Raw genomic sequence first — 20472 nt, forward strand, 5'->3', positions numbered from 1 at the left:
TCTGTATAGCACTTTGTGACATCGGCTGATGTAAAAAGGGCTTTATAAATATATTTGATTGATTGATTGATGACAATAAATACATTCCAGTTGCATTCAAATCCTCCACTATCCCCTATCCACTTAGATGTGCATAGATGTAAAAGTACTGGATAGGTGATAGCAGCATGGCAGCAGCTCCATAATAAACGGCATCGACTCATTGCACGTCAATTTAAACATGCATTTTCACAGTGCAAAAAGAAGGTCTGTTGTCAAATTGTTGACTCTCACTTTAACTCTAAACGTTGTTTTGGAAACCCAATTAATACGCTTACCAAAATAGAGCCTCTGGTCTGATCCTATGTCTATGGGTATGATGGTTAAACCAGCCATCCTCTGAAGAATCTTCCCATCTCATCATAGGAGCTCTGCTGTGTGCTCTGTTGAGACAGAGGATTACATGGTTTACGACCTAACAATGAGACACTTGATTTATGCTGCACTCAGATGGAGGAAATTACACTTGTATTACTGTTTGCTACATGCTGAATGTGATTATGTGCCAAAAGATTAACCACAGTTCCATATTTGCATAAATCCATAGAGAAAAATATATTAAGTAATGAAATAGGCAACATGTATGGTAACCAAGGGATTAGAATGTGTTTTATCTTGTGTTGGATATAGGCCTAACTGCCCAAAACGAAACACTTATCGAAAAGTTCCAAGGATGCACAATATCTCTCTCTTCCTCTATCCAACTTTACTCACTTCATTGAACCCAAAGTTAATTTGACTGAGAAAAATGATTTGCTTTTCAAAACGGGAGTTAAAAACACAATCTATCCCAATTTTTGTATTCATTAGCGGGTTGTTTTGAAATCATATCAGCCTCACCAAAGTTTGACATACAATAAAAGGAGGTTAAATCAGCAACAGTGGTCAGCATTCCAGAATGTTAGTTTTATTATTTTATTTCCTCATGCAGTTATCTACCACGAGGCTATATCTCAAGGTTATAACATTTTAGGGACATCCAGTGCAATGAGGCACCGTCTAACAATATACAGCTCAATTAAAATGAAGCCACATTGCGGTAGTTACCCATTTTGGGCAAATAAAATCACATAACAGGAGGGTTTGTGATACTGTGAAAAAACATTACTAGCCTACTACAGGCTGGGTTGTTCCACAAAGAGTGCTTTTTGCCTCCCTTTCCGTCCCTTTGATATTTTAAGTAGAAATTCTGCACCAATATTGAATTTTAAAAGCCTGATATATTAAATTAAGAAGTGCCCTTTAATACAGACCACATGGAGAATTCAATAAATCATATATTTTTTAATACGAATAAAGGCTTGCAAAAGTGCAAACATTCTGCATTTTGGCATGTCCCTCTGTCAACACTGTGTCACTTCTAGGAAGATTTCAATCCACTTAATCCAAAAATATATCCAAGTTTCACCATCATTGTAAAGCCTCGGTTAATGTGTTGCTTTGACAGTCATTTCTGAAGATGATTATTTATTCCATGTGATTGGTGATTCATTTGTCTGTCCCTCATTTTAAGGTCCACCCTGTTACATGAACTGAACTGAATGTTAAAATTTGGTGAAATCAAACTTTTTTTTTTTTTTTTTTACCAAGTTATACTTCTCAAATGGCTCACTTAGATGTTTTCAGAATAGGATGTTTGGGTGCAGTTTGTAAAGACAACTAATAAGCATTGCTTTGATGGCTTGTATTGAATATCAGAGAGAAGACTTTACCCATAGTTAACTGTTGTCATCTGTAGCGTTAAACTAATTCCCATAAGATTTGATAAGTCATAAATAAATGATGCTCTATTAACTCTTGCATTAATGTTTTCACTTCACAAGGACATGCAAGCCTCAACATGAGCATGCTTGTCACGATCGTCGTAATGAGCGGACCATGGCGCGGTGTGAGTATAGTTCCACATATTTTTTTTAATCTCTGTGAAACAATAAAGAAACAACTAAACACAAACAATATCCCACAAAACACAGGTGGGGAAATGGCTACCTATATAATCTCCAATCAGAGGCAACGATAAACATCTGCCACTAATTGGGAACCACATTAGCACCAACATAGAAATAGACATGCTAGAACACCCCCTAGTCATGCCCTGACCTACTACTATAGAGAACCAAGGGCTCTCTATGGTCAGGGTGTGACAATGCTGTTATGAGGCAAAAACATAATACTTAAAAAAAAAGGGGTAGTTATTGCTGTGGCACATGCGTTTTAGTAAGTTTGCCTTTGGGCATTTTGACAATGAAAGTGATAGGTACAAAGAATTTATGAAGCTGTCATGAATCACATACTGGTTTGACTTTGCACGGGCAATAACATAACATCATTTCTACATAAGGCATTCATCAAAACTGGTTACTCAAAAACACATTCTGTCCCCTGCAATGAGAGATCATGTTTGAAGCAATGCATTAGCAACATACAGTATTTGATCTAACATCCCTCTCATTTAGGTATTTAATTAGGACTTATTTTATGATTGTGTTATTTACACTGAACAAAAATATAAATGTAACATGTAAAGTGTTGGTCCCATGTTTCATGAGCTGAAATAAAAATAACCCAGAAATGTTCCATACGTCTGAAAAGCTTATTTCTCTCAAATTTTGTGCACAAATTTGTTTACATCCCTGTTAGTGAGCATTTCTCTTTTGTCAAGATAATCCATTCACCTGACAGGTGTGGCATATGAAGAAGCTGATTAAACAGCATGATCAGTACACAGGTGCACCTTGTGCTGTGGACATAAGGCCACTCTAAAATGTGCCGTTTTGTCACACAACACAATGCCACAGATGTCTGAAGTTTTGATGGAGCATGCAATTGGCATGCTGATTGCAGGAATGTCCACCAGAGCGGTTGCCAGAGAATTTGATGTTATTTTCTCTACCATAAGCAGCTTCCAATGTCGTTTAAGAGAATTTGGCAGTATGTCGTGTAACCACGCCAGCCTAAGACCTCCACATCCGGTTTCTTCACCTGCGGGATTGTCTGAGACCAGCCACCCCGACAACAGATGTAACTGAGGTGTATTTCTGTCTGTTATAAAACCCTTTTATGAGAAAAAACGCATTCTGATTGGCTGGGCCTGACTCCCCAGTGGGTGGGCGTGGCTCTCAAATGGGTGGGCCTGGGAAGGCATCGGCCCACCCACTTGGGAGCCAGGCCCAGCCAATCAGAATGAGTTTTTCCTCATAAAAGGGCTTTATTAGACAGAAATACTCCTCAGTTTCATCTGTTTTAACTGGCTCCCAAGTTGGTGGGCTGATGTCTTCCCAGGCCCACTCATGGCTGTGCCCCTGCTCAGTTATGTGTAAAATCCATAGATTAGGGCCTAATGTATTTATTTAAATTGCCTGAATTCCTAATATGAACTGTAACTCAGTAAAATCGTTGAACTTGTTGCATGTTGCTTTTATATTTTGGTTCAGTATACTTGAATAAACAAGGCTAACTGGACTGTAGGCCAGAGAAACAAGAGCCTACCGATATTATTCAGGCTGAAGGATTAACATCCTACCATTTCTCTCTTGAAAGAGCAAAACAAGACCCTTTTCAAAGTTGGTGCCTAGACCTGTTCCCCAGAAAGTTTTACCTCCCTTGTGTGACTTAAGTGTTTCATGCTAAATGTAAGCCACTATCACTAGTGGAGGGTCTTTCTGCTGAGGGGGAAAGGCCTCTGAATACATAATATAACATGGCTTAAAGCTGTGCCAAGAGTACAGAAGCACACACACAAAGTCATTTCATGTATGTTCATCTCAGTAACATCATGCCAGCACACATCAGATGTGTGTTATTGTAGCGACCTCTTTGGATCTCTTGGCGTAACTGGTGTTGCGTTGTCAGTTGCTGAACCCGGTTTGGAGTCCCGGTTGGTGCTACCCCGCGAATTTGCTACAATAGTGTGGCCGGGCACCGAAGCGAATTGCGTTCGGCAAGTGGGCGTGGGGATGTGTAGTCAGGCGTCAGGCCATGGATGTGAAGGCATGTAACTATTTTGAGCCCAAATCTTCATCAGGCAACAGCGTCCTCTGTTGTCTGAAATACCAAAAAACCTCGACACAATTTTGTTGAAAATCGTTTTTTTTTTTAAATCAGCGATTAACATTTCGGTTATCTTTCGGTTTGTAAACTACTAATTGACCAACGTTGATTCAATAAATTGAATACAATTTCGTTTTAGTTCTTTTGTGAGTTCAATGAAGTTTCGCCAGAGATAAATCAGATCAAGCCCAAATATTCGATACAGTTTAGCGCAGAAAACGTGGTAATGAACTACAATGACCATAATCTATTGCAAGTCTACTTGTCAGGTCTGTGTTTCTTTTTATGCCAGCTACATTTTATGCAATCCAGAGGAGAGCAGTTGCTTTGCCAGGTATCTCTGCCTAAAAATACATGATCTAATGGATTGATAGTTGGTATTCAGCAGTCACATGCCTTATATACTTTGAAGAACTACTAAAATGTTGATTTTGTCTTTCATTAATTGTTTTATTCTGTGTTACAGCATTCAACACATATAATGCATAGTGCATTTAATGTTTATCATAATACCTATGGTTATTGCTTTTCAGAATGTGTACTACTGACACATTGCAGTAGTATTCTGTTTCGGACACATGCATTTCTAGCTAGCCATAATGCATTGTAAGTAAAGATAGCACCCATGTTCAAGCCAGCCAAAGGCCGAGCCCAGTGTCTACTCTAAGTGTGCAAGCAAGCAACTGTCTGCCACGTTAGCAAACAATGCTTGCTAGCTTTCCAAATAATCATTAGTCTAATGAGATGCTTATTTCAGAGAGATTTTTGGAGACTGAGATAACCCCAAATATAGCCACAGAAAGCCATGTGCATGGGATGAATGGGACTGATAAAGGCAGAGCTGCCATTACAACTCAGTAAGTGTGCTTGGCTGGAACAAAAGCCTGCACCCACAATGGCCCTATGTGAATATAATTGGCCACCCCTGCCCCAGAACATCACCAGTCTGACATGAGTACTGATGGAACAGGCATCAATGAGAGAAACTACACAATTAAAAATATCACACCAAAAGGGGGAATCTAAAAGAATTAGGCATACCTATTGAATTGTCTCAATTATATGTCAATGTGATTTAGCATTCTCTGTTTTTCAGGTTTCTCACAACGAAAGAAAAGTTCCATGAATTACTGGACTCTGGAGGGAAGGGTCCTAACGGTGACAAGGCCAGCGGTGATGCAGGACCAAAGGAGACGGCAGAGGACTCTATGGAAGAGCCTCAAGAGAAATTTTTTTAAGTGGACCCGGATGAGCAGGAGAGGACGGGGAAACAGGACAGCAAGCGAATGCGAGGGCAGGACAAGTCCAGGCCGCACATGAAACCCACGAGCAACGAAAACAGACTGTCCTTCCATTATTCAGGTAGGAATGCCACTTTAGGGGATAGATGAAAGGGCCAACTACTTTTCATGCAACCTGGGACTTTCCATCTTATAAATCTCATCAAGTCATTAAATGATGTTTTTCCTTTACCTATCAGGAGCATGCTCAATTGAATTTCCTGTAGACCTAATTGTTTATCAACACCAATTTTATATTTTTCCCCCCCAGGAGCGTGAGGCCAAATGTGTCTAAGGCGACAAATGCAAGTTCTTCCATAACATTGTGGTGTACATGCGGCATGTAGGCTAGTGGTTAGAGCATTGTACTAGTAACCAAAAGATTGCAAGATTGAATCCCACAGCTAACGTAAAAATATGTCGTTATGCCCCTGAACAGGCAGTTAACCCACTGTTCCTAGGCCGTCATTGAAAATAAGAATTTGTTCTTAACTGACTTGCCTACTTAAATAAAGGTAAAATAAACATGGCCTCTTAGCCCACCGATGTTGGAGAGCACTGCTACCTCTGACACTTTTGGGAAGTGGCACTACGGCTTGAGCTGGCAGTTTGCCTGGGCCAACACCAGCGCTGACCTCAAAAATCTGGTGAACGAGGAGCATGTGAAAGCCATGGAAAGGAGAACGCCAGTGAGGAATAGCCTGGACAAGGACATGCAGTGGCGCCTCCACAACAAGGTGGTCCCCTTTACAGCGTCTGACGCCTACATGAAGACCATTTTCAAAGGTGGACACAAAGCAGGAAAAAGCTGCAGCAGCAGAGAACGGTAAGGCTTGGTGGTTCTGCCATTATGTGGGAACGGTATGTTGCCTGGGTTGTATTCATTAGTCACACACCATAGCAAAATGTTTTGTAACAGAAAATGGTTTGCAACAAAAAGAGTTTCTATTGGACAAATTCAGGTAGGGGCCTTAATCTTCGAAGAACAATTAGAGGTGACTGGTGACAGTGGAAAGGAAAAAACTGCCTGGCTGGGAAATATAATAGATTTGTGCGATTAAAAATAAATAAATAATAATAATAATAATAATTTTACATTTTTTGAAAGGGGGGGATACTCTTCCAATGACTGTGAATTTATTTTATGGTGTCTAGAGGTTTTTCCTTGACAAGTTGTTTACCTTTTGAAAAATTGCAGGTTAGCCAGGAGGACCTGGCTCTAGTGAAGACCATTGTGCGTTGACTGATGCTGATGTCATAAAGCTACTACAATGTGAAAAGAAGCTGGTACGTTTGAGCTGCTTGTCTGAAACACAGTGCAAGGTTTTTTGTCTTGCATGTCGGGGATCTGAGTGCCACTTTGTATATTAGGCTCATTTAAATATTAACAACCCGTTTTAATATTAAGAAGTTGTATAAACCAAATAGTACATTTATGAATATTGTTTTTATTCTTCCTAAAGGTGGACTTCAAAGACAAGCTGTATCTTGCTCCCTTAACAACAGTAAATTGGTCCTTGGAACAGAATTGGGCACTTTCCCAGACTTAGATTATCCCTACTCCTGGACTGAAACCCAAGCTCAACTGAAAATCTATTTTAAAAGAGTTTCTTAGTCCAGGAATAAACATCTTCTGGGTCCTGGAAACCAACCCAATGTGCTTGATATGTCAAACTAACTGTAACAGTTTAGCTTCCGTCCCTCTCCTCGCCCCTACCTGGGCTTGAACCAGGGACCCTCTGCATACATCAACAACAGTCACCCACGAAGCATCGTTACCCATCGCGCCACAAAAGTCACAGCCATTGCAGGGCAAGGGGAACAACTACTTCAAGGTCTCAGAGCAAGTGATGTCACCGATTGAAACGCTATTAGCGCGCACCACCGCTAACTAGCTAGCCATTTCACATCGGTTACATAACCATACTCCAAAGAGGATCATAACTTTGTGCTTCATATACTTTATGATTTTGTGTGTTGTGTTCTGCATTATGTATTTTAGAATTATCTAATAAAATGAGAACGAAGACCAGGCTGAAAGTAATAGTTAGATTAGTATTTTTTTTAAACCGGATTAGCAATGATAATCTGAATACTCAGGGAGCATAGGCCATCGATAACTCCTGTCCATTGCACTTTGTTCTGGGCAGTATGCTTAAGCTTGTTCCACCCCATGCCGGTTCTACAAGTGATAGTCGTGGAAGTGGTAGTAGATCACTCCAAAGTTTCAGATTTTTTTCTCGTTTTGTTGTGTGGATCTAGCTATTTGCCTCAATTTGAAATAAATGGGAAAGATGGGGATCATTTTAGTCCATTTCAGATTTGTCCTCCTGGGAATTTGAGCTCAAAGTAAAGGTATTGAAACATTACCAAAGTCACCCCACCTTTGTTTTTGTAAAAAGCTGAGGGATAGACAGAGTTATGGATGCAAGGGCTGATATTAATGCCAAAATGATAATAGAATAATACAATTACAATTTTAACCATGTTTAGAGGCTATAGTGTTTGTTTACATTTACTTTGTTTAAAACATTAGAGTAAAACAAGCTTATATTAGGGGTTCTGGTGGGGTACAGCAGTTGAACTAAGCTCATGGGGCATTTACAACTTATATTATTTAAGAATCTATGCATTTAGTTGCTACATAAAAAAAATTATGTAGCAACTAAGGATTCTAGCTTCTAGGCCTTGGTCTGTACTAAAAGTATGATCATTTCAAATCTTAGGTGGAGAGATGCTTTCTTGACGCAATGACCAGATGTACAGAGCAACTCAACAACAAAATCGACGTGGACTTTGTGGACTTCAGCTCGGGGTGTCCCATTGACCTTGTGTGCAAGAAGGCATAAACTTCTGAACCTATCACGTAAGGACCGAAATAAGGTATTTCAATGGACATTCTCCATTGAGTTTGCTTTTAAGTCCAGGGTGAGTCATAATCTGTGTGGGGAAACCAGCCCTCTAAAACATACGATTAATATGGTCTTCCCTTTCTTTAGGGCGGAGGTTGTGGCCTGATGACGTGCACCAACAAGTTTGAGCAAATCATCCGAGGAATGAACTCTGTAAGCGATGCTTCTATATATAGTACAATTCCTTATTTGCTCAACTATGTTATTGGAGATGTTGCACTCGATGCAGGCTCAATAAAACGCTCAAAGCATTTGAAAGAAAATAAATACTTGAACTCAGTTCTGGTATGTAAAGGGACTTGGTTGTTCTGTCCTCTGGTTCTGGATGTTCCATTGACTGTCAAGATTCGTACCGGCGTTCAAACTCATCCCAGAGATGAAGAAGTGGGTGGTGTCCATAATCACCGTACGTGTGTCAGAATGTAATGCTGAATCCTAAATCGATCTAGCCCAAGTAAACTGTTGTGTATTGTTGGGGTCTTTGGTTGTGTCAGGGATGTGTAGCATAAGAGTAATTTCAAGTATCTATGCAGTTGCATGGCAGGTCCAGGGAACAGCGCTATACCAAGTCAGCTGACTGGGACTACATTAATACCTGCTCCCAATTTGCCAGCCCCATCCCACTCTTTGGCGAGTTAGATTTGGAGATTTCATTAGTCATATGCAGAAGTAATAACAGTGAAATTCTTAAACTCCGAGCTCCAACAGCGCAGGCCAAAGGGAAGTGAAAGAAACAATAAAGATAATGGTCCCGCTTTAAATGATGTGCAGTTTATAAAGGTTTCATAAATACCACAAATGTTTTACAAATCATCTATAACCCTATGTCATGCTTTATAAAGGGTTCATAAATGTGGCATAACTGTGTGACATGACCAACAATGTAAAATGTGACATAACCTACGATGTTTTTGGTTACTGGCCCAAAGAGCTTAACCGCTAGGCTACCTGCCACATATGGCGATAATCCCTGAGAACTCTCTCTGGAAGGTAAAAAGGGCGACATTTGATGACCAAGTATTCCAAATTGGGAGAGCAGAACCTTGCAAGTTCCTATACGTTTCCCCTGTCGCACCACTTGTTGCTGATCATAGAATGGAGCCCTTCGCCCTTGTTTTGTCCCCTCGATAAACTGTAAAACCCATTGGTTGTATATAATCCGTTTGGTTGTTGAAGGAAAGCAAAGTCTCATTGAAACAATGTATGCTGCAGGATCTGATGTCCCTCACACTGAGTTCAAGTTTATTCATAATTGATTGAACATTGGCGAGTGGTAAGCTCTGTAATGGAGGACAGGTCGCCGGCATCTCAATCTCACAAAGTGTGTATGTTCGAGCATGCATCTTTGTGTGTGCACCTGTTAAACCTAATCTCTCTTCTATGCAGGTAATGGGGACATTTTGTTTTACGATGACACCATGAAGGCTAGAGAGACTGAAGTTTCGGGTATTATGCTGGCAAGGTTAGTATCTTAATGGAAAAGAAAAAACAGTGCATTCGGAAAGTATTCCGACCCCTTAACATTTTCCACATTTTGTTACGTTATGGCCTTATTCTAAAATATATTAAATATTTTTTTCCCTCATCAATCTACACACACAACCACATAATGACAAAGCAAAAACTGGTTTTAAAACATTTTTGCAAATGTATAAAAAACAGAAATAACTTATTTACATAAGTATTCAGACCCTTTGCATGGAGACTCAAAATTAAGCTCTGGTGCATCCTGTTTCCATTGATCATGCTTGAGATGTTTTTACAACTTGATTCGAGTCCACCTGTGGTAAATTCAATTGATTGGACATGATTCTGTAAGGTCCCACAGTTGACAGTGCATGTCAGAGCAAAAATTGAATTGTCCTAGGAGCTCTGAGACAGGATTGTGTCGACACAGATCTGGGGAAGGGTACCAAAAAATTTCTGCAGCATTGACGGTCCCCAAGAACACAGTGGCCTCCATCATTCTTAAATGGAAGAAGTTTGGAACAACCAAGATTCTTCCAAGAGCTGGCCGCGCAGCCAAACTGAGCAATCGGGGGAGAAGGGCCTTGATCAGGGAGGTGACCAAGAACCCGATGGTCACTCTGACAGAGCTCCAGAGTTCCTCTGTGGAGATAGAACCTTCCAGAAGGACAACCATCTCTGCAGCACTCCACCAATCAGGCCTTTATGGTAGAGTGGCCAGACAGAAGCCACTCCTAAGTAAAAGGCACATGACATGACTCTGGCCTGAATGCCAAGCGTCACGTCAGGAGGAAACCTGGCACCATCCCTACAGTGAAGCATGGTGGTGGCAGCATCATACTGTGGGGGTGTTTTTCAGCTGCAGGGACTGGGAGACAAGTCAGGACAGAACGATCCTTGATGAAAACCTGATCGAGCGCTCAGGGCCTCAGACTGAGGTGAAGGTTCACCTTCCAACAGGACAATGACCCGAAGCACACCACCAAGACAATGCAGGAGTGGCTTCGGAACAAGTCTCTGAATGTCCTTGAGTGGCCCAGCCAGAGTCCAGACTTGAACCCGATTGAACATCTCTGGGGATACCTGAAAATAGCTGTGCAGCAATGTTCCCCATCCAACCTGACAGAGTTTGAGAGGATCTGCAGAGAAGAATTGGAGAAACTCCCAAAATAAAGGTGTGCCAAGCTTGAAGTGTCATAACCAAGAAGACTCAAGGCTGTAAACGCTGCCAAAGGTGCTTCAACAAAATACTGAGTAAAGGGTCTGAATACTTAATGTAAATATGTCTTCACCTGTTTTTGCTATGGCATTCTGGGGTATTGTGTGTAGATTGATGAGGGGAAAAATGTAATTTAATTTAATCCATTTTAGAATAAGTCTGTAACGTAAAAAAATGTAGATAATGTCAAGGGGTCCGAATACTTTCCGAATGCAATGCAGTGTACTTTAGATTTCACGCAATTTGACTGATCAGAGTAGTGTGCTCTGAGGCTGAGTGGATAGAATATAGCTTACTCTTAACCAATTATTTCAGATCTACACAAGTGCATAGGGAGGCTTGATGAGGGGCTTGGGCAAGGTTCGCACAAGGTATATTTCCATGTTTTTTGCGCTCTGGTTTCCAGATGAGCTTGCTCATTCCACCCACACTGCCACTCAGTCAGGCGGGTACAGAACTGACTGATTAGGCCTGCCAAATGTCACATCAATAGCTAAAATGCCAAAATATATTAAATCTAGCCTTTTGTGCGTATGGAGCATTTCTAGGATCTTTTATTTCAGCTCATGAAACATAGGATCAGCACTTTACATGTTGTGTTTTAAGTTTTTGGTCAGTATTAGTTTACCCATTTTTATTTTATTTTACCACTACATCATTGGACCCAACCCACACAGTGTAAGGTGCAGTAAATGCGTCAGACTTTGACATTGCTAGCATGGGTGAATCGGCCCTGGAAGGGGAAAGACAACGCTACATCCTGCACTGCCTCCAGTTCTACATTGTGACTTTTTCTCTCCAGAGCTTTTTTGCCTCATTCACTTTATCAAGCGGCAACAGTGCTCCTGCCGTTCGGGTGGCCGTTCACGTGCAGGTTACCTCACACAGCCCACCCGCCCTTCTCCCGACCGGCGACATTAAAGCTGCCAGTCTGAGCAAGACTCTTTTTCTTAGCTATTATGTAGTATATTCCCAAATGCCCAATAAAAATACAATTGTCATTAAGCTGGAATTGTGTAGTAATGCGAATAGGAAATGTGTGTTCACCAGTAGGCATCTCCCAAAACTCTGCTCATCACTACTCAAATGACATCATTAGTACTGACTTACCACTCATGTATACAGTAAATAAGTAGTGAAACACGTATTATTGTTGTACATATTTAATTTTTTCATGAGGTTGAGGTGATATACTGCCATCTGGTGGCGACTAAAACAATTGCATAATACAAACTATTAGAAATTGGTCCTTTTAAAATAAGTATTAGTGCTTGCAAAAATACTTAAGTTATTGAATTTGACTTGCCACTGTCTGTACGAACCTTGGGCTAAGGGTTGATTTGAGATGGGACGCACGTCCAATTCAGTCTCTTAACCCTTAACTCAGTGGTTCTCAAACCTCCTCGGGGACCCCCCAGACATTTCACAATTTTGTACACCAGCTGAAAATGTTTGGTTATAGAAAATATATTTCACAGCAGTTTAGATGGTACAATGATTCTCTACACTATACTTGCTTGTTTTGTCACATAAAGTGAAATTAGGCAAACTATTAGAATTTTTGCAACCATGAAATGGCGGCGTGATTTCACCATAGTGTATCTTTAATTGACTCCAGCTCTGGTTGTAAAACAGACCTGCCAATTCTCTGTCCATGTACGCAGGTACGAGATCCGAGTTAAAGGTACGCAGAAATGAATAGGGCCTGATTATTATTATTATTATTCTATAATTTTGTAAAAACATTTTAATAAAAAATTAATCCACTGTGTAAATCTAACATCCCGATTCTCAAGCTGCAACACACAGACATGTACGGAGTTTGTGTCAGCGGACATGGAGATTAATACATCATTATTCAACGTAGCTACTCCATGTCTGTCCCTCCTGTTTGTTGTGATGTTGAGTTTGCCGACTGTCAGCTACCGAGGTAAAGACAGATTCAGGTTGGATATTCAACGGATATTCGCCTGTAGTTTTCCTTATGTTCACCAACAGCAGTTACATAGGGACTGTCAACATTGTGACAAATCAACATTTTCTAATTTCAATAGCTCTTTAACCATTACTCCTAAAACGTCCAAAACTGGTTCTAGCTAACCCGATGGCATAGTCACACATTGCACACACTTTTTTTTGGTTGATTTACATCTCACACTATTTTAAATTATTTATTTACATTTTTGAATTTCAATAGCTCCTTGGTCATGTGACCTACTGACTTCACACAAGGTTAAGCATGTACACTCAGTGGGCCTACACATTGCACACCCTTTAAGTTTGTCCATTTTCATCTCACGCTATTGACATGAATTTTCAATGTTTTCAGTGGTTCCAATTTCAATAGCTCCTTGGTCATGTAACCTACTGTCCTCAAACAAGGTTCAGAATGTCCACTGACTACCATTCTATATTGCACACCCTTTAGTTTGTCCATTTTCATCTCACATGATTTTACAAACTTTCAAATGTCAGTAGCTCCTTGGTCATGTGACCTACTGACTTCAAACTACTTTCAGAATGTCCACGCAGGTTAAAATATCATAACAAACTCTGAACCAATTATATACATTTGGGGACAGCTCGAAAAGCATTAAACATTTATGGTAATTTAGCTAGCTAGATGGCACTTGCTAGATAATTTGTCCTATTTAGCTAGCTTGCTGTTGCTAGCTAATTTGTCCTGGGATATAAACATTGAGTTGTTATTTTACCTGAAATGCACAAGGTCCTCTACTCCACCAATTAGTCCACACATAAAACGGTCAACCGAATCGTTTCTAGTCATCTCTCCTCCTTCCAGGCTTTTTCTTCTCTTTACTTTATATTGCGATTTATATTGCAACTTTCATAAATTACGTGCATTACTGCCACCGACCTATTTCGTCTTTCACTCACCCACATGGGTATAACCAATGAGGAGATGGCACGTGGGTACCTGCTTCTATGAACCAATGAGGAGATGGGAGAGGCAGGACTTGTGACGCGATCTGCGTAAAAAAAGAACTGACTTCTATTTTAGCCCTTGGCAACGCAGACGCTCGTTGTTGCACACAAGCAGTGTGGGTGCAATAATTGAATAATCTAGATTTCTACATTTATTTTTGCTACGCTTGCGCACGCGATGCGAGCAGTGTAGTCAGCCTGGAATTGTTTCAAGCTAACATTAGCGAACATAAGATGGACATTCAGTGGGTTCTAAAGTGCCAGCAGTTCACTCGCATTTGCCAGAGAAAGAAATTAAATGCAAATATGAAAAATAACTGGTTGCGTTTGTGCGAGTGTGATATACATTTAATTCTGCGTCCCATTAGTTGTATTTTCCACCTAACATTACGAGGATCATGAAACCTGATAGACTGTAACTGTAATTATGATTCACGTCACAAAAAGCATTACAAAATTATAATAAAAAATAAGGCATTAAATGGCATTAAATGGAGTTGGGAGTTTAGAAGACTGCGAGATGAAGAATGAATGAGTGTCCGGTATTATCTACAGTGGCAATGCTTCTAAAATGCCTTTGCACTAAATCTTAAATGATGTATGTGCTGCACAGAAATGGGCTAAAACACCGGACGCTTCAGGCTGAAACACCGGACTCTTCAGGCTGAAACACCGGACGCTTCAGGCTAAAACACCGGACTCTTCAGGCTGAAACACCGGACTCTTCAGGCTGAAACACCGGACTCTTCAGGCTAAAACACCGGACTCTTCAGGCTGAAACACCGGACGCTTCAGGCTGAAACACCGGACTCTTCAGGCTGAAACACCGGACGCTTCAGGCTGAAACACCGGACTCTTCAGGCTGAAACACCGGACTCTTCAGGCTGAAACACCGGACTCTTCAGGCTAAAACACCGGACTCTTCAGGCTGAAACACCGGACGCTTCAGGCTGAAACACCGGACTCTTCAGGCTGAAACACCGGACTCTTCAGGCTGAAACACCGGACTCTTCAGGCTGAAACACCGGACTCTTCAGGCTGAAACACCGGACTCTTCAGGCTGAAACACCGGACTCTTCAAGCGAACAGTGTTCAGATTCCCTTTGCAGTAGCCTACTTAAGCTTTGTGTAGACAGTTTTTGCGGTCTGTGTTGATGCGATCATTTGTTTTTATGTTTTCAAAATGATTTTGCTTTAAGTGATGACTAGGAACCGTGCCTAAAAAGCCAATTCTTGTGAGCTGGCGCTAGTCATTGGCCCTGTTTGAGAGGTGACAAGCATTCCTCTACTACAGTATAGAGACTAAACTTGGGACCAAGGCAAGCTGGATCTGAAGACCTATGTCAGAAACGTGGCCTGGTCTACTCCCACCTTTGGGCTGTGATGCTGGGGATATTGGTCATATTCCACAGCAATGCGGACTGCGAACAAATATTCAGTCTCGTTTCCAAGAACAAAACCCAGTACCGAGCCTCCCTCAGTACAGACATGCTGAGTGCCCTCATTACCAAGGTTTCAATGATTGCCAGAGGAACTGTTTGCCACCGAGAAGTCTACCCTGATGCACTGCTGTGTAAGGCTAAATCTGCTAGCTACCAGGCAGATCTGTCTAGGAAATGATTTCCTGAACATTTGAAGGTCTCCAGAAGATTAGTTCTCACCCACTGTTTCCTATCAGAGTTTTTTCCCCGTTTTTATTATGTTTATTATGTTTATTTGATACTGATGCCTCTGCTTCAAACATTTGTTCTTATCATAGAGTAAAAAATTGCTTTACTGTGTATGAGACGTTTGTTTATTTTGTAACTAAACAAATAACTTATTATTTGTTTAATAAAATAAAAAAACTCCAAGAATAAAGGCCCTTTGTGTGTTCTTTCAAATCACACCTTGTTAGTGACTTTTACCATATGTGTAAGTGGAATGCTGTCAATAAAGAAAGTACTCCAACCTTTTTATAGACTTGATTTGGTACAATTCTATTATTGCGATCAGACTCTAACAGCGTGCGCACTCTCCAATTTGCCGCACGCATCTGGTACTCTTAAAAAGTTGGACAGGGTTAGCAGGTCTCTTTTACTTTTCTTCTCCTGCAGGGGTGCCCTCATCAAGCCCTTGGTTTTCACAGAGATCAAGGAGAGGCGGGACTGGGATATCTCGTCCAGCGAGAGGCTGGACTGACTTCACCCACTGCGGCCTGGAGCACTGGGGCTCGGACACCCTAGGCCTGGAGAAGACCAGGAACTTCCTGCTGGAGTGGCTGACCTTCATGTGCAGGTGTGTACTCGTATAGACAGGAAGTATCAGGTGGTATTCACACTTTGCAGTAATGCTTAGAAACATGCTCAATTGTTTTTTTTGTGCATTATAGGTTGATCAACAGATTGATGTAGATGAGGACAAACAATTATTGAAGAGAACCTGCAGGACTGTATTTGCCATATTTGACAAAACGTAGAATTCAACCACTTAAAATATTATTGAATTTATAGCTGTAAACATCAACAATTCAACACATTTAATGTGGACATGCCAATCTAAACCTCTCTCCTTTGTAGGTACATACCAGTTGGGCTGCTGGAACGAGTGACACAGAGGATCAACGGGCGACCGCCCTACTACACGGGCAGGGACTACCTGGAGTCTCATGGCAAGTCAACACTTAGGGGACTGGATCAAGATCAGGTGAGGATCACTGTTGCCTATCCTAACCTAGGTTATTTTGGCAGCCAGCGTGTTTTCATTCACATTGATCTTTTGACTCATTCTGTGGTTGAAACTTCCAATAAAGAACTGCTTAGTAGGAGGTTGCAAGAGCAATGTCTGTCTCAACCCTTGTTCTTGAGGACTGTATATGGTGGCTTCTTAACCAGTCAATAAGATAAGGAGAGATGGACAGTTAATGCTCTGTAAAAATAGTCCCATTAACATTTGTCAGTTGGTTTGAATTAGTATGGATTACCTCTATACCAGGGGTCTGCAACAGGTCAATTGTGAGCTACCAGTAGCTCGCAGCCCACCTATGAGTAGCTCGCCAAAGAATTGTAAAAGTACATGCAATTTTTACGTGTTCTACCGCAAACTGTCATTAAAACTTCTTAGGGCTAGGGGGCAGTGTTCGAAAGTTTGGATAAATGACGTTCCCAAAGTAAACTGCCTGTTACTCAGGTCCAGAAGCTAGGATACGCATATGGTAGCATTGGATAGGAAACACTCAGAAGTTTCTAAAACTGTTAAAATAATGTCTGTGAGTATAACAGAACAGATATTGCAGGCGAAAACCAGAGGAAAATCCATCCAGAATAATTATTTTTGAGGTCACTATCCATTTCAACGCTTGTCTGTAGGATATACAAATAAATAGCTCCCAGATTGCAGTTCCTATGGCTTCCACTCGATGTCAACAGTCTTTAGAATGTGTTTCAGGCTTGGAATTAGTAGTTGTAGTTGTTGTACATTTTGAGTGTAGTCTTGTGGCGCGCGTGGATGAGGGTGAGCACCTCATTATTTACCTCCGGTATTGAACATACTACATTCCGTCTTATACTTTATCGTTTATTTACATATTAGGGTACCTGAGGATTGATTAGAAATGTTGTTTGACATGCTTGGACGAAGTTTATTGGTAACTTTTGGGATTCCTTTGTATGCATGTTGAACTAGTGGAACGGGTGGATTACTGAATCAAACGCGCCAACTAAACTGAATTTTTTGGGATATAAAGAAGGACATTATCGAACAAAACTACCATTTGTTGTGTAGCTGGGACCCTTGGGATTGCAAACAGAGGAAGATATTCAAAGGTAAGTGATTTATTTTATCGCTATTTCTGACTTTTGTGACGCCTCTGCTGGTTTGGAAAATGTTCTTAATGCTTTTGTATATGGGGCGCTTTCCTCAGATAATCGCATGGTATGCTTTCGCCGTCAAGTATTTTTGAAATCTGACAACGTGGTTGGATTAACAAGAAGTTAGGCTTTTAAATGATGTAGGACACTTGTATGTTCATGAATGTTTAATATTACAATTTTGTCATTTGAATTTGGCGAGCTCCAACTTCACGGGATGTTGTCGATTTTGATCCCGTTAACGGGATCCATGCGCTAAGAGGTTTTAACAGACACCACAAGCTCCCATCTACTCTCTAATCAACGCAACATTGAATTTATCCCACCCCTGGTTAGCCACTATTGGCTTATAAAACCAAACCTATACCATTTTCTGCCAATTAATATCCAGCAATATTGCCCGTCTGTCAGTGTGGTGCGCCCGTATGTCTATCACTCCGTGTTTAGCCAGTTGATTTGATAAGTCTTGTGGGTTTTCAGAAATACTTTCCCCAAAACCATCGCAAAATAAATGTTAACGGCAAAGTAGGCCTATTAGAAGTACAGTATCAGTCAAATGTTTGGACACACCTACTCATTCCAGGGTTTTTCTTTATTTTTACTATTTTCTACATTGTAGAATAATAGTGAAGACATAAATTATGAAATAACACATATGGAATCATGTAGTAACCAAAAAAGGGTCAAACAAATCAAACAAATATTTTTTAGATTCTTCAAAGTAGCCACCCTTTGCCTTGATGGCATCTTTGCACACTCTTGGCATTCTCTCAACCAGCTTCATGCGGAATGCTTTTCCAACAGTCTTGAAGGAGTTCCCATATGAACTAAGCAGTTGTTAGCTGCTTTTCCTTCACGGCGGTCCAACTCATCCCAAACCATCTCAATTGGGTTGAGGTCAGGTGATTGTGGAGGCCAGGTCATCTGATGCAGCACTCCATCACTCTCCTTCTTGGTCAAATAGCCCTTACACAGCCTGGAGGTGTGTTTGGGGTCATTGTCCTGTTGAAAAACAAATGATAGTCCCACTAAACACAAACCAGATGGGATGGCGTATCGCTGCAGAATGCTGTGGTAGCCAATAAATCACTGGCAGTGTCAAGAAAAGCACCATCACACCTCCATGCTTCATGGTCGGAAACACATATGTGGAGATCATCCATTCACCTACTCTGCATCTCACAAAGAGACGACGGTTGGATCTAAAAATCTCTCATTTGGACTCATCAGACCAAAGGACAGATTTCCACCGGTCTAATGTCCATTGCTCGTGTTTCTTTGCCCAAGCAAGTCTCTTCTTATTGGTGTCCTTTAGCAGTGGTTTCTATGCAGTAATTCGACAATGAAGGCCTGATTCACACAGTCTCCTCTGAACAGTTGGTGTTGATGTGTCTGTTACTTGAACTCTGAAGCATTTATTTTGGGCTGCAATTTCTGAGGCTGGTAACTAATGAACTTATCCTCAGCAGCAAAGGTAACTCTGGGTCTTCCTTTACTGTGGCGATCCTCATGAGAGCCAGTTTCATCATAGTGCTTGATGGTTTTTGCGACTGCACTTGAAGAAACTTCTTGAAATGTTCCAGACTGACTTATCTTCATGTCTTAAAGTGATGATGGGTTGTCGTTTCTCTTTGCTTATTTGAGTTGTTCTTGCCATAATATGGACTTGGTCTTTTACCAAATAGGACTATCTTCTGTATGACAACCCTACCTTGTCACAACACAATTGATTGGCTCAAACGCATTAAGAAGGAAAGAAATTCCACAAATTAACTTTTAACAAGGCACACCCGTTAAATGAAACACATTCCAGGTGATTCATGAAGCAGGTTGAGAGAATGCCATGAGTGTGCAAATCTGTCAAGGCAAAGGTTGGCTTCTTTGAAGAATCTCAATATAAAATATATTTAGATGTAACACTTTTTTGGGGGGTTACTACATGATTCCATGTGTTATTTCATAGTTCTGATGTCTTTCTTGACTATTATTCTACAATGAAGAATAAAGAAAAACCCTGGAATGAGTAGTAGGTATGTCCAAACTTTTGATTGGTACTGTATATCATGAGTAAGTTTATTACTTGTATATATTATTTAATTTGCAAACTTGTCCATGAAATGAAAAGCAGCCGTACAGAACCAGTGCTAGACCGGCACATTCCTCACTCGCTTTCTCGTGTACACTAAGGACCTGGGGAAGAGTTGCAGGAGAGAAGAGAAGAATGTCCCTAGTTCATGTCTAGAAATAAAATAGTAGCTCGCAACATGTTTCATTTTTTAAAAGCAGCTGAATATCTTTTCCAACTACACACAACACGCTGAATAGTTTAATGGAAAAGGGTTTTTAATAATAGTCCATCATATGTTCCCTTCTCCACAGTGGAATGCTGCTTGGACATATGTACCCAAGAATATCAACTTTCTGCCCAAGCATAAGACAAATGCTTACAAATGAATGTGTGTGAATGCTCAACAAAATGTTATGATGGTAAAGCTTTTTTCATTCTTTTATTCATTTTATTCAAGTCAGCAGTCCTGAATGTACTTTACCTATTACATGAGTAATACACTGGAGTGATTTCAAAATTACAGTAAGTTTATGTAAATTATTTATAAAGAATGTATTCGGAGTGGTGTGTATCTTTTACTTGGAAATGTATTTTCTTACCATTGCACCAAATAAATACTGTATATGGAATAAAATAAATAGAA

At 40.6% G+C, this 20472-nt stretch overlaps 1 pseudogene; it reads left to right on the top strand.

The window, feature by feature from the left end:
* The first annotated feature begins 4833 nt into the window (after positions 1-4833).
* LOC110489422 lies at positions 4834-20215 on the top strand (annotated as a pseudogene).
* Positions 20216-20472: the final 257 nt, after the last annotated feature.

This window comes from Oncorhynchus mykiss, chromosome 32 (assembly GCF_013265735.2).
Source record: "Oncorhynchus mykiss isolate Arlee chromosome 32, USDA_OmykA_1.1, whole genome shotgun sequence".
Lineage (NCBI taxonomy): Eukaryota > Metazoa > Chordata > Actinopteri > Salmoniformes > Salmonidae > Oncorhynchus > Oncorhynchus mykiss.